Source organism: Amblyomma maculatum, chromosome 4 (assembly GCF_055883805.1).
Source record: "Amblyomma maculatum isolate TAMU_Amacu chromosome 4, ASM5588380v1, whole genome shotgun sequence".
Taxonomy (NCBI): Eukaryota; Metazoa; Arthropoda; class Arachnida; order Ixodida; family Ixodidae; genus Amblyomma; species Amblyomma maculatum.
The window spans coordinates 146504071-146516725 of record NC_139347.1 but is presented as its reverse complement, the minus strand read 5'-3'; the positions used below and the strand labels follow the sequence as shown (position 1 = coordinate 146516725).

The 12655-nt window shown below is 42.6% G+C and overlaps 1 long non-coding RNA gene across 5 annotated transcripts in view; it reads left to right on the top strand.

Moving 5' to 3' along the window:
* Nucleotides 1–330: 330 nt before the first annotated feature.
* Nucleotides 331–12655, top strand: part of LOC146193267 (uncharacterized) — a 59594-nt gene continuing 47269 nt past the window's right edge. For 2 of the 5 annotated variants that reach the window (XR_014706425.1, XR_014706423.1), the window contains exons 1-2: nucleotides 331–446; nucleotides 8990–9059. This is a non-coding gene — a long non-coding RNA (uncharacterized LOC146193267). Of the gene's footprint in view, nucleotides 467–3340; nucleotides 3438–6895; nucleotides 6953–8989; nucleotides 9060–12655 lie in introns of those variants that run through there. The other 3 variants (XR_014706426.1, XR_014706427.1, XR_014706424.1) reach the window with 3 other exon arrangements.

The following is a 12655-nucleotide window of genomic DNA, read 5'->3' as shown; positions in this document are numbered from 1 at the left end:
TCTATATTTATGCGTCAAAATTAGAGTTCGTTAGACCTATATTAGGCGCAGGAAAGCAGGTAAAGTTTTAAGGTTCAATGCAAAGCTTCTATATTAAATATGCACAGAAGGCAGGAATGTGCTGAGCCAAAAGCTTCTCATTTAAAATATTTGCAAGCAACTGATGTGCCGATCGGCCGCTAATGACGTCTTTTCCGTGCCTATGGAGAGCTTTTCGGTAGTTCATTTTGCATAACGTCTAAGATAATAAATCAACGTAAAATTAGAATAAAACAAATTATTCTTCATGCAATATAATTAATGTAATAAAATAATATTAGACCTCTGTGATTTGCCCGTGGTCTCGGCGTCTGCCATTTCCTTTCTATAGGTGCTGTTTCCTTGAGTACAATGAACAGCGCTGCGTTCGTTCAAGCCTTTCTGCTCCTTTCGGCTGTTCTTGTTGAGTGAGTATTGCAACTTCCATGTAAGTTCCTGGTCAAATATCGGTTTAGGCGATGTTATCATAATTGTTCTTTATAATGCCACAACATATAAGGGTTTCAACACTTAAAGGCAATGGGGTATTATTTATCGAAAAAATGTTAATAGTGGCACCCAGTATATAAAATTGCAAGTAGGTTTTGTTCCTTATTATAGCCTCTGTGATTTTGGCGGTGGAAGGTGGCGTTAGGTTTCTCCGCAGTAAAAATTTGAAGCTTAACATTTTTTATTATTTCAAAAATGCCAGAAGTCCCTATCCAATACGCCTGACGAAAGGTCAATGATGTCATCACCAACACAAATATTGAAAAAAGGAAAGCGCTCCATCCAGCTCCACTATTAGCAAAGTAATTGCTCTGACATTTAGTTCCCTCATGCATCCTAAATTTTATGGATAAAGTGTGACACACGGTTCTAGCCGTCAACTTTTTTAGTGTAAATAGTGTTGAGGTGCACTGATTTTTTGCTGGAAAAATATTGCGGCGAAATACACACGTACTAGTAAAGTCCATGCGATATATTTGAGAAAAGCGCAAGCCGAGGACAACTAGTCAAACAATTAAAGTTATCTAGCTTACTTATGTATAGCCTTGCCCTAAACTCTTCATGTCTGTGTATAGTAAAAATCCAAACTCAATCGGCAAGAATCATCAATACTGCTACGAAGACAAGGAAGCGGGCAGTGGCACGGGTCGGAGTGCTCGCGCTAGGCCCGCGGGTCATAAAGCATAATTCATGGTCATGGCATCACGTCGTTCTGTTTCTGTTGCGCCGTCAGCTGGGACCGTCAGCCGAAAACCCGTGGAGATCTGCGCACAGCTCCGCTCCAGCCCTTTCTGCTCAAACCTTACCAGCCTCCCTCCCTAACCCCGTGCCCAGCCCTGACCACAACACACGATGACCCACGATGACCAGGAAAAGCCCCAAAACGACCCCCACGACTAAGCGACCTCACGGCCACTCGAGCGAAGACAGCACCCCCGCCCAAGCCGTCCGGCGTGTTCAAGGGCCTTGGCCTCCGGCAAACGGTGAACATCGGACCTGATTCTCCGAGCCAAGCATTCATCCCATCTCGCATTCATTGTGGTGGCAAGCATTTCATCTCCGAGTCCTCCGCCTGTGTTCATTTGTCATAGGCATTGGATTACAAGCAATCAATCGTGACGATCGCTCTGCGGCCCCGAGTCGTGCTACGAGGACGACGAAGCGTGCAGTGGCACAGAGCGGAGCGCTCGCGCTAGGCCCGCTGGCCATTAAGGCATATTTCATCGTCATGTCATCACGTCGTCCTGTTTCTGTTGTGTCGGCGTGTTCCATCGCTTGTGATGCCAACACGTAACAATATCATAGTTCAGCAAACCGCTGACAAACAGAAAGTCACTAAATGAAAGGCGAGAGGTTCCTTGCCAAGTGTTTGTAGTGCTTTCTATAGATATTGCCAGCTTAATTGTATTCTAGCTCTGTCAAAATATTTGTATATTCTGATAGTCACGAAGTTAAATAACAAAATGAACGTGTCGAGGTGCTCATCAATATGTTACAAAATAATCCATTGTTTAATGTATACGAAAATTTATTGTTAAGCAATTAAGAGGGTCTAAACTAAAGGAGCGAGGCAAGGCTGCGTACAGCCGCCCTGCCTATTTAACCTATAACCAGAGTGCATCATGACGAAGGCCGGTCTGGACGAGTCTTCAGCTGGAGTGAATTAAGATGGCTGTAAAACGTATCAACAACCTTAGATATGCGGATGATACCACTTTAGTGGCAGAAAATGAAGTGGAACTCAAGAGACTTCTGATGCGCGCACAAGAAGGGAGTGAGAAGTTTGGGCTTAAACTGAACATTAAAAAGACAAAGATCATGGCGTCTTGCCCTAGCAAGTCCTGGAGCATCAATGGACAAGAAGTGGAAGCCGTGACAGATTTTCTGTTCTTGGGCTCCAAGATTACCTCGGAAGGAGACTGCAGCTATGAAATTAGGAGACGCCTGCTTCTGGGAAAGAAAGCAATGGTTAGCCTTGACCACCTAGTAAAAAGCAGAGACATTAGTCTGCCAACCAAGATCCGTATAACTCGTGCTATGGTCTTTCCAGTTGTGATGTATGGATGCGAGAGTTGGACTGTGAAAAAGGCTGACCGCCGAAAAATTGACGCGTTTGAATTGTGGTGCTGGCGAAGACTCTTGAGAGTTCCTTGGACTGCCAGAAGATCAAATCAGTCGATATTGTCGACCATAAACCCTGACTGCTCATTGGAGGGTCAAATTCTAAAGTTAAAGCTCAGCTAGTTTGGTCATCTGATGAGAAAAGAGGAGTCGCTGGAGAAAGATTTGATCTTGGGAAATGTTGAGGGTGGCCAGAGAAGGGGTAGGCAGCGAACGCGATGGTTAGATGGCATCCTTGAGGCACTGCAGATGAAGTTATGTGATGTTAGGAGGATAGTGAGAACCGGAAAGCGTGGCGTGACATGGTCCATAGGGTCACGAACAGTCGGACACGACTGAACGACTGAACTGAACTGAATCTAGCGCTTCCTATAGATACTGCCAGACTAACTTTATTCTATCTCTGTCAAAATATTTCTGTAATTTGATACTTATGAAGTTAAATATCAAACAGAATGAGCGGCTCAAGGCACTAATCAACATGTAACAAACCAATAAATTATTTAAAATATAAGAAAACTGATTAGTTAGCAATTATATGGATGTGATCTGTCGCATCCTATTGATATTGCCAGACTAATGTAATTCGAACTCTGTCAAAATATTTCTTAATTCTTATAGCCACGGCGCAAATCCAATGACATAATGGACCGCCTGTGCACATCGCTCCACCGAGGTTGGTAGCCAGGAAGCGATAGAAGAGAAGAGTAAAAGTTCCAAAAAATAGCAATACAAGATGGCTTTAAGATTTGCGCATACCTCAGCCTTGCCATATTCCACGCAATTAGGTAAGAAATATATATTTCCCGGGGCCGAAGCTGCAGTGGGTCCACAATCTAGATGTAATGATTTGGAAATTGAAAGAAAATAATTTAAAACAGAGTATAGGATAAGACGAGCGATGAGTGACGGTAGGCGTCAACTCAGATTCTTCAGAACATATCTTGCTCATGAAGAGGGCATGACAGGCTTCAACAGCCCTTGGACCCTTTAGGTTAGGAAAACTGCGCTATTTATGTGAACCGAACAAAAACGTTTATCCTCGTTGTTGAGAAAATTTCATATGAAGCGCTATTTACAGCACATGCCATATAAATGATGAATCCATGTTTCTCAAAACATAAAAGACGGCCGCTTGCATGCAAGCGATTCTCAACTTATTGGTAAGATGTAGAACAGAATACAGCTGAAGCAACTCTGAGGAGGTCTGCAAATTAATCGCGACAAAAGCGGTGCATGCAGTTTTCCCCAAGTAATGTGCAACATTTTTTCTTGTACATGTCTTTCAGGATATTTACGTTTAAGATGCGTTTTAAATTTAGAGATTTTCTTCTTCATCCCACGCAGAAATGTAGAAATGAGGTGTCATGTACCCTCTTTGCCAAAAGTAACCAGGCTGCATGTTTTGCTTCTCGCTTGAATTCTAATGTCAACATGAAATCCCACAGCATCAAAACTTGTTAAGAATTGAGGACATGAGCTCGCCTGTACTTTGCATATGTTTAGAGCTTCAGAAGTTGTACGAATTCTCTACTACCAGACTGAGAAACGGAGCATGCTGCCTAGTTACTTTTGGCAAAGACGGTACGTGATAAGCTTTGAACCTTCGCTGACAAAGCGCATGTCTACATATCAATTATTTGTTTTTTCGTTCATCCTTTTCAGCGTTGTACAAAACTCAGTAATACGATATGAATGCGAAATTTCTCCTAATACACTTACAATTTTTTTCTAACTGTTGAGGTGCTCGTAAAGCGTTAGGAGCCGTCCTATAGAAATTATGAAACTTTTTCCGTGCTCACAAGACTTCATTTGAGTAGTTCGAGTGGGCAATTCCCATTTTTTTGTAAGTGCATAGCTTCTCATGCTATACTCCAGTATTCCCTCATCATATAAGCATTGTGAAGTTTGTACAGTTTAGTATATGAGGTTTAAAGTTCCAACGTGACTCAGACTATGAGAGACGCCTTAGTGGAGGGCTCCGAAAATTTTGACCACGTAGAGTTCTTTAACGTGCCCTGACATCGCACAGCACACAAGTGACTGGGTTTCCGCCTTCACTGAAATGTGGCCGACGTAGCCGCGATTCTATCTCGCATCCTGGGACACGTAGTAGAACGCCCTAGTTACTATCGTTACTCCGGAGGGGATATATTGTGAAGAGAATAACCACCTTGGTAAAACATCCTCATTCACTGTTTTAACGGTGATTGAAAGCTCCAAGTGCCAGTCACATTTATTTTTGAAGTGAAAGAACGCTTAAATTTGTTCTGTTATTCATGTAAATGGAGAATATAATAAGAAAGCACTACTTTCATACTATCTAAATCATCATTAAGACTGCCATCAGTCTGCCGACGCCCACAGCTGCGCAACTACCTCTGACGTATACAAGGAATTTATCTATCAGAAGCGCACAGCTTCTTGCTAATCCTAATCTCAGCGGCATATTTTATTTCCGAATTCTCCTCCGCTAGCATATCTTTGGAATAAAGACACTGCACTTAACAACATTCGTTATTTTTGTCTTCGCACTACAGCACTTACCACGTCCATATGTTCGTAGTATTGATTAATATGTCCATTATTCGTGCTTCGCTCGCTAACCCATAATAGCGAATGCACATCAAAAGGTGCTTACGGATGATCTTTAATGCGTTTCCGCAGATAGCTGTGATAACTATCTCCTCTTAACAGAGTACTTAAAATCTTATTCGGCGCAGAAGCTAAAGCAAATCATCCATGTTTTAAAGAGGGCTGGGAGCGATCTAACCCAGACGTCAGCTAATGTGCAAACCATATTGCAATTATATCGTGTACCAGAATATCCAATTTGATTTAAAATAACTATTGGCCCAATCTTGTAACTGATAACTAAAAAAGCTATCCCTAACCTGTATCCATTTCTACTTTTCTCACTTGGTAACAATATGTAATTTGCCTCTTTGAGTATCAATTTATGGTTAAAGTACAAAATCATTAGCATAATATTTAGGAATAATTCCGCGTATTATTTAAAACAAGTAACGAAATTTATTAAAATACTTTCAGAATGCACAAATGCTAGCGACGTTTAGATGCGAATCGCATTCATGCCAAACTTACTGGCTAGTGAGGACGAATTCTGCGGCGTGCATCCCACAGTCAGTACGCATTGAGTGGGTCCGACGGAACCTGCCGCCTTCCCAATGTCAAGCTGATTTAGCGACCCGCCTCGTGAACAAAGACGGATCAATCCCACGGCTTCTTGAAGTAGGCAACGCTATCCTCCTTTTGTCAAGAAAGGAACACCTTCGGTGCCGCACACGTGCACTTATCCCTCCGTGTGCGGTTTTCCTTCCCCGCGGTCTCACCCGTGCAGAGGAGGTTGCGCTTAGGAGGATCCGGGTCGCTGTTGCCCTCACACCAGCTGTCACTAGGACGTGGTCACGCTTCCAAACCTTATATCCCCGCCCAGGATGCCCGCTCTGTAAAAACGAAGATGTTGAGGCCGACATCCACCACTGGCTGTGGGATTGCCCAGCAGTCAAACCAACACGATTCCGGCACCTGAGTTTAGCTGGCCTTTCAGCAACCAATCCTGCCTCATGTGTGGCTTCGACGCAGGGACCTCATAATCGCTCACTCCTGGACTTCATAAAATCAGCCAACCTTTTTAAATTCATTTATTCATCCTTCATCTCATACCTTACTATTGCCCTGAGGCAATAAATATCGATTTAAAAAAAAATTCTGTTCTCTCTCAGCTTACGTGACAACTTTCACGAGCCTTGCGGAAAATTATTAAACCTTGGAAAGCTTTACGGCGATGAAATGACAAAGGTGTTGCAGTAGCTTCAGGCATTTGAAATCAGCGAGTTCTAGCTACCTGTAAGAGCCCATCATCATCATTATCAGAAGCAGCAGCAGCAGCCTGACTATACCCACTGCAGGGCGAAGGCCTCTACCATATTTCTCCACTTAACCCGGTCCTGTGCTAGCTGCAACAACTTGACCCCTGCGAACTTCTTAACCTCATCCGCCCACCTAACTTTCTGCCGCCTCCTGCTACGTTTTCCTTCCCTTGGAATCCAGTTTGTTACCCTAAGCGACCATCGGTTATCCTCTCTTCGCACTATATGTCCTGCCCAGGCCCATTTCTTCTTCTTAATTTCCACTAGAATGTCAGTAACCTGAGTTATTTCTCTGACCCACTCTGCACGCTTCCTATATCTTAATGTTACCCCTACCATTTTTCGTTCCATAGCCCTCTGGGTTGTCCTCAACTTAAGTAGAACTCTCTTGGTTAGCCTCCACGTTTCAGGTGAGTACAGGTAAGATGCAACTGTTATATACTTTCCTCTTTAGCGATACCGCTAAGCTCCTAGTCATAATCTGTGAGTGTTTGCCAAATGCGCTGCATCCCAATCTTATTCTTCTTGTTATTTCCTTTTCATGGTCCGGATCTGCGGTTACTACCTGTCCTAAGTAGACATATTCGCCTATTACTTCCAGTATTTGGCTACCTAAAGTAAAATGCTCTTCCTTTCCGAGGCTGTTGAACATTACCTTAGTCTTCTGCATATCGATTTTCAAGCCTACTATTCTACTTTTCCTGTCTAGGTCACCAATCATTATTTGCAGTTCATCCCCCGAGTTGCTTAGCAAGGCAATGTCGTCAGCAAATCGCAGATTACTGAGGTATTCTCCATCTACCCTTATCCCTAACTGCTCCCATTTCAAGTCTCTGGATACTTCCTCTAAGCAAGCTGTGAATAGTACTAGCGAGATTGTGTCTCCTTGCCTAACACCTTTGTTTATGGGAATATTGTTACTTTCTTTATGCAGAACTATGGTTGCTGTCCAGTCACTATATATATCTTCCAGCACTTTCACGTGCGGCTCCTCTACCCCCTGATTTCGCAATGCCTGCATAACCGCCGTGGTTTCAACTGAGTCAAATGCTTTTGCGTAATCAATGAATGCTATGTATAAGGGCTGGTTATATTCCGAGCATTTTTCTATCACCTGATTGATGGTATGGATATAATCGATAGTACAGTACCGTTTCCTAAAACTTGCTTGATCCTTTGCTTGACTGCAATGGAAGAGCCCGCCATCGACTTATCCAAAAACGTAAGCTGGCGTACGATTGATAAAGTGCTATTGGCCAAGGTACATAAGTAAGTTTGTGAATGTTGCTAGGACAAAGGAGCTGAAGAAATAACCAGTGGCAAACCAAAAGAGACCGTGTTTTAAGTCCGCGATAATTACATGTAAATGAACGAGCAGCTATTCCCTGTGCTGAGCATACTGAACCATATAGGTAATAAATATGGCAACATCCCACTACTCAGACAGGAAAGTACCAAGGAGGCAGAATACTCATGGCCACAAAAAAAGCAGGAAGTGAAAGCTCGCCTAATTTGGTTAGAAAAGTTGCATGCATAATTTAGTTATATAACAGTGAGAACCAAATTATAGCTGATTAAGGCGACGCACCTGGCTACCGGGACACCACAAGAGAGGCTGAGACGCTCACTAAAGCAAATTTTCTGGGAAAGCAAATAAACCCCGGGCGACGAAATTTGTGACAGGGATCTGGTATTTAAATAATGATTCAGGATTATGGGGATACACAAGTTGTCGGAGAACTTGGTCTATAATTTTAGCTAATCTGTCGAGCTAATATTCTGCTGCCCCTGCTATGCTCTTTTTGTCTTGGAATTAAATTTGTTACTCTTAGTGATCATCAGTTGTCCTCTCTTCATACTGCATGACCTGCCCATGCTCATTTCCTTTTGTCGATTTCCACAAGAATGTAATTAATTCGAGTTATTTCTCTGAACCACACATAGCGTTTGTGAGCTAGAACCAGTTGTCAGTTTCTCTAAATCTAGTGAGTGCTTCCTGTGCCGACTTCATTATTTGTGCATTAATTAATGACACATTTTGTCCAGATGTCATTGATGGATCAAATGCCGTATATTACCTGCGTTGGTTCTAATATGAGCTGAAGCGATTGCACTGGGAACCCAAGCGATAGGAAGCCTCACCTCAGATCACACTAGTGTCTATAGCGCCTGCAAATACAGCTCGCACCATCAAATAGCTAAAAAGAGAACTAGTTTCATACCTTTCTTTCTATGGCAATATATTTGAGAACGCCAATGAAAAGTGAAGAAGGTGCAATTCAGTACAGCTAACAATTCTTCAGCCTACCATATGTATCAAATTTCTTAGTCGGCTTTTGGCCTGGCATGTTTTGCTTCCTTGCGTTTTCTCTGCAGATTGTTACTTGCCATATTACAAATAAGACTTTCTGAAAAGCCATTTTTCATCTGTTGTTTTTTTTTTTCAGGGCACAGCCGCAGCTGCAGCCGCAGCATTGGAATCATCCCCTTTTGCGCCTTGGTGTGTGTGGGAACGAGGTAAAGAACCACATTTGATTATTTTCTACTGAATTCATATTCACTTCAGTGGAACTGGCCCTTCAGAGTGCTGACAGATTAAATTAAGCAGAAACAAACCTTCAGTTTCCAAGTGCTCATAAAGCTTTCAAGACGAAAGCAGGAATAGACAAACGCTTAAGCTTCCTCCCAAATGTATGATACTATAGCTTAAGCTACCAGCCCACATATATGGCGACTCTTTAATCAAGCCGTATGAACGATCCTACGGGGCCCAGAAGTAATGTGAATGCAAGTGTCCTGGCTGGCTGATTCTAATATTTCCCTGCAGTACGATAGGAAAGGCCCAAATCGGCAGTTCCTTCCAGACGTAACGTTGGGCAACCCCAAGTCCAGTTAGTGCATGACCACGTAAAGTGCCAGCTACCGCCTGGTACTGTTATGCTCGTGATTTTTCGCTCACAACGCCAACGGCGCTACTGGGTGTTCGGTGAACGGGATTTTGCCGCTATTATGGACCTAAACAAGAACAATTGATGGTCATTTCAAGCAAATTGTGAATATGCTTCGTTTTTCCTTACAGTCCCACACTTCTCAAAAGTGATGAGCGAGTTAACTCGTACAAAGATTTAGACGTAATAGATCCCGATGATATAATCCTTTTAAGTGTCGCCAACATATGCTGTCTCTGAATCTGCGTTGAATGAGTTTTTGTTTTGGTGATGGAACAGCGCAAGGGACGAGGACGGGACTGTTACAGGAGAAAGCACAAGCACTAGGCGCTATCCCTTGCGCTGTTCCATCACCATGCAAAGCAAACTAGCCTGCCCACTCGCTCTTTTAAAGGCTTTCTTATTTAATTACGCCTGCAGTACATATTGTGGAGAAAGGTATGCGCTAGGAAACAAGTAATCTTACTCTTAAATGTGGAGAGAGAAGAAGGCTTAACAAAAGGACCAGTTTGTTCATAACCTTACGAAATGTATGCGTTAATTAGGAAGCGCAGGAGTACAACGCGACTTGTTGCCCTAGCAGATATTTTAGATGTTTATTGCACGTCGACGAGATGTTTTACGGAGATATAAAATAATGACCAGAAAAAATGTGAAGTACTACGAGTTACCAGTCTACAAGCCTACGGAATGAGTGGATTGGCCGCACGCAATAACGTATATCAGCAATGGGTCGAATTCGCTAAGGAATGTTGCACATAGAGAGTCAATTAAATTTGAATTCAAAAGCAAAACGATGCTTACACAGCTTTGCAAGGGCGTGAACGAGATTCAGAGACATGGAAACACAATGTGAAATTATCCTCAGTGTCATATAAACTGCATGTCAGAAAGATACCATACGTCAACTACGACTATTTTCCGAGGAGCACCACACCGGATATTCTGTAAAATTTGTGAAAGTGCGCTCGCGTCAATATAAAAATGCCAGTGGAAACTTTACTACTATAGAAGTCAAGTGTAGCCGCGTAGTCGATGCTGCAAAATGAAAAGCCCTTAGTAGAGAAAGCACTTATTGTAGACAAGCAAAAGCTATCAAGAACAAAATTGTAAAAGTGATTTTTTACAGAAGACGGAAGAAGATATGTAATTAGGTCATATGTAGCGTTCCTTAAATGCAGATAGATGTCATATAGGATCGGATACGAGAGACACTAGAAATTTGGGCGGGCTGGCGTGAATACACAGCAGCCGTTTGATGATTATGATTACATATCTGTATAAAATCGCGCCATAAATGACATGTAATCCCTTCTTTATTGTGGTCTTTTGTAAGTAGCGTTTGTGGCGCAGAATCTGGAACGTTAACGCGAAGGTTATCATTCGAAATGAAACAGTGCGTATTTCGGAACCACTGCAATGTTTGGATGGCTAACAAAGCCTCCAAATGTGCGTTATTTCTTCATGTTCACTGTCCCATGCACGAGGCTTTAACATATTGGTAAGCATGATGAAGGTTTGGTTTATCGCTTTTAACGTCCTGAAGCGACTCGGACTATTAGAGACGACATAGTGGAGTGTTCTGGAAGCTTCGACTGCCTGTCGTTCTTTAACGAGCACTAAAACTACAAAGCACCTGAGCGCCTCGCTTTCTGCTTCCAACCAATAGTGGCTGCCGGGACTGGGACTCGATCCCGCTTTTTTTACTACAGCAGTCGAGCGCCCCAACCACTGCACCACTAAGGCGGGGGCTACGCGATATGAGACCAAGCTTATCTTCAAATATTGCAGTGACGCACTACTGCTTCAACACTGTTCGAAAATGCTACTGTTGCTTTCGGCGTCAAATAAGCAATGCCAGTGTCTGTCTTTATATTCTGGGTAGACGATGTGGGCAAGTAATTCTATCACTGGACGGCCGCGGAGCCCTAGAGTCATTTTTGTCGGCGTCAAGATACCGATATCCGACCGCGAGAGTGTAAAATGTTTTTCACTAGTATGAAAATCTATGATTGAGTAACATTAAAAGAAGATGTTCGACAGGTGTGACGTCATTCCTCATCATATGGCAAACAAAACGGAGATAAATACAAGTATAAAGCCGTAAAACATATTCAATATCTTCATAACACATATACAAATTATTCTGTGCTAAAAGTAATCGAAAACTAGAGTCAAACCCTCACCCCTATGTCAGACAGCATCCATTGGACTTTAGACAGATTGCTGGGGTTGATGCAGCTTGTAAAGGAGTGTGATATCTGGTGTCAAAAGCTGAATAAATATATTATTATTTACCAGTTCTAAAAAGTGAAGAGAAATATAAAATACATATTTCTTTTTGTATTCTTTTTACCGTTCAAGTACTAGCAGAGATGGACACCCCACGCGGACGCATGCTTTCTGAGCACACACATAAGCCTAAAAGCCTTTCGCGTTAAAATTACAAGCAGCCTAAATGCCTTTCGCGTTAAACTTGCAAGCGACAAAAAGGTATTCTTTGTTGTAATAAGTTTGATAGAAATGACTCCTGACGACACACCGCTTCTGTAAGACCACTGTGTGAGAATAGGATTAATGAAAAATTCGTGCGAGGCATATACACAAATATTCAATAGGTAGTTTGGCATCAAACACAGTCTACGTGAAACGTAGGCGTAGGCTTTGCAGTCATCTTGTGAGAAGATAGCAAGGTATTCACAGACTAACAACAGCCGGTCCAAAAACGATTCGTTTGGACTGTGGGGTTTAACATCGCAAAGCGACTCGACCTATGAAAGTCGTCGTAAGGGAGGACTCCGGAAATTTCGACCACCTGGGGTTCTTCAACATGAACTGATATCGCACAGCACACGATCGCTTTGCTTATCGCCTTTATTCGATCCGGGATTCGATCCTGCATCGTTTCGAGCAGTAGTCGAGTGTTCTAACCACTGCAACACCCTGGCGGGGTAAAAAACGATTGTTTTGTGTCAAACAGCATAATAGAATGTACGCTTTGAAACTAGGTACCTGTTATGTCGTTAGTAAATGGAGGAAAAGCCAAAAAGCCGCTTCATTTTCTCTCAGCGCCATACATGTAACGAAATGAATGAGGAGCATATTGTAAATACAATTTTACATAAAACAATGAAGAATAGAATTTTTAACTGACACGAGAAGTAG